This window comes from Nicotiana tomentosiformis, chromosome 3 (genome assembly GCF_000390325.3).
Source record: "Nicotiana tomentosiformis chromosome 3, ASM39032v3, whole genome shotgun sequence".
Classification (NCBI taxonomy): domain Eukaryota; kingdom Viridiplantae; phylum Streptophyta; class Magnoliopsida; order Solanales; family Solanaceae; genus Nicotiana; species Nicotiana tomentosiformis.
Window position 1 is genome coordinate 42,939,253 of NC_090814.1, and position 2,725 is coordinate 42,941,977.

Sequence of the window (2,725 nt, forward strand, 5' to 3'; positions counted from 1 at the left end):
TCTGGAATGGAGTTTGATGGTTCCAATAGATTCATTTGGTGATTTTGAACTTAGGCGTATGTCTGGATATTGATTTGTAGGTCTGTAGGTTGGTTTGAGGCTTTTTGGAAAAAGTTGGAAAGTTGAAGGTTTGGAAGGTTGATAGGTTTGACCGAGGGTTAACTTTATTGACATCGGGTTCGGATTATAATTTTGGGAGTTGGTATAGGTCTGTTGTGTCATTTGGGTTTAGTGTGCAAAACTTTGAGCTCATTCGGAGTTGATTTGATATGATTCGGCATTAGTTTTGGAAGTTGAATGTTCATTGATTCAATAGGCTTGAATTAGGGTGCGATTCGTAGATTTGATATTGTTTGATGTGATTTTAGGCCTCGAGAAGGTCCCTTATGTGTTTTGGGACTTGATGGTATGTTTGGACGGGGTCCCGGGGGCCCCGGGTGTGATTCGGATAGAATCTAGATACGTTTTGTCCTTGGAAGATTTTCTATGCCTGCCGAGTTCTGGTGCAATCACACCTGCGATGGTATGGACGCAGGTATATACACAGTGTTGAGGGGTTCCCGGAATTGTACATGACTAAGATTTGAGATTTTCATGGGATGGTGCAAGAACTTGCGGTATATCTGTATCATTGCTAAATCTACATTCCAGTATCAGAGAGGTTAGAGAAACATCTTTAGATTCATAGAAGGTCTCTTCAGAGTTGGTATCTCGATTGTAGCATTGTTGGGTGCTCCAGAGGAAAAACAGCGGTTTATGGGTTTTCGGACGGTCTTCTGCAGGAACCTTTGACTTAGGATCATTGTGTACCAATTAGGGAAAGTGTTGACCTGAATACAAGTCAAGGAGGATTAAAAGAAATGGGTCAGCTCGGTGGTGTTGGGTCAGCATAGCAACAAAGGTAACTAGTCTTTTGGTATGGTAATGCTTCACCAGCATTTTGTGACAATACTCTAGGGTTTGACGGCTTGCGTGACTTGGTTGAGTTGGGGAAGTTCAGTTATGATGGCTTGGTGATGTGTGGACTGGCCTCGAAGAGTTCTTGATAGTATCGACCACAACTTGAGCTAGATGTCTGCTACCGGTATAAGGAACGTGTTGTGTGTTATGAATTTCGCCTGGATGGGGTCATCAGTTCTAGATAGCATGAACGATTTCAGATGTTTAAAAGAATGCTAACATTATTTGATACCACCTAAGAAGGGTGCACACTCCAGAAGGCGCACTGTGTTTCGACTTGTGAATGCCTGACTGGTATTACGATAATCACCTGGTTGATCGACTGCTGATGTCCAGATTTTTCTTTATGGCACGAAAGAATTATAGAAGTACTTCTCGTGGGCTGACCGTATGTGAGGAATGTGTCAGTTATTTGAGTAGTGTAGTTGTGATCGGATATGGAGATTCTAGTATTCTAGGGATTTGAAGACTGAGAGGGTTTTCAAGGTAGATTGTTCCATGATTATGAATGGTGAAGGTATGTTAAGAGGTTGGCAACTGATGGTATGTACTATAGATATGTTATTGTGGGCTTTTCGGAGGCTATCTACCCACTTCGGAAGGATCGGAATTCATTTGGAGGCTACTAGTAGGTCTAATAAAGATGTGTGTTCTAAATCGGGTCAGATTTATCTACTCAAAAAAGTTATTGTGGAGGGGTATGTTATCGGTTAGGGTGGATCACATTCGTGTTCTGATATGTCTCATGTGTTACTCTCCTATGTTGCGATGGGTTGTGATCTATTGGTTATCTGCTCACCGATGCAGTTATGTTTGGGCTTTGTAGCGAAATTCGAGCGAGATTTCTCTTGGGGTGTTGAATGGTTGATTGTGCCTTGGTTATGGTCTTCCTGTTTATGGTATATAGTGATATCCATATCTCCATACTTATGGTCACGCTCTTCGTGTGTTTGATGTTGATATGCTTATGGTTGTTGATTGTGAGTATCATGGCTCGACATATTCCAGGTGGACCGATGTCGGATTGGGTCATGCGTCGCAATGGCGTTATGCTATTTCGTGTTTTATGTTTCCCCTTGTGTGGTGGATTGATAGCATTGAGCTTCGTGGTGGTATTTGTTGAGCTGGAGGGATAGTTTCTTTATTTCCATTCTCTTTCCATCATTCGGTATATTTGAGTTATTGTTCGTTGGTGCACGGATTGCATGGTATGTGGCTCTAAGTATGATTTGTGTGACAGGTCGGTCGAGTATCTTGTATTGGATGAGGTGAGGTTATTGGGTCTGAAATGAGTGCCATCAGATTTTATTAAGGTATGTTTGCAAGAATTGTGTCACTTATCGGCTTAGATTTTGGCCATAGTTCTTATCGGGCAAGAGAGCTCCACGACTTATTAATTTGATGGGTGGTTATGAGTTTCTGTATGTTTCTTTCATCATTGGCAGTGTACTAAGGTTCAGAACAAGGTTTTAGGTAATATGAGGTTTGCTACCGGTCTCGGGTTGGTTATCGAGTAGCTATTGCGGTCGGAAGTTATTGCTATGAGTATTTGAGTTATGTGGTATATCATGTGATTATGTCTTGAGATATGGTTATGGATTTATACAGCTTGTTCAGATTTATACGGTGCATAGATGCAAGAATCGGGTCATATAATGAGTTCCGAATGTTGGAGATTTGGGTTTTAAGGTTTATGGACTAAGGTTGAAGTAAGGATCCTCTGTTAGGTGGTGTTGTCGGGATTATATGGATTGGGGTGACGTGG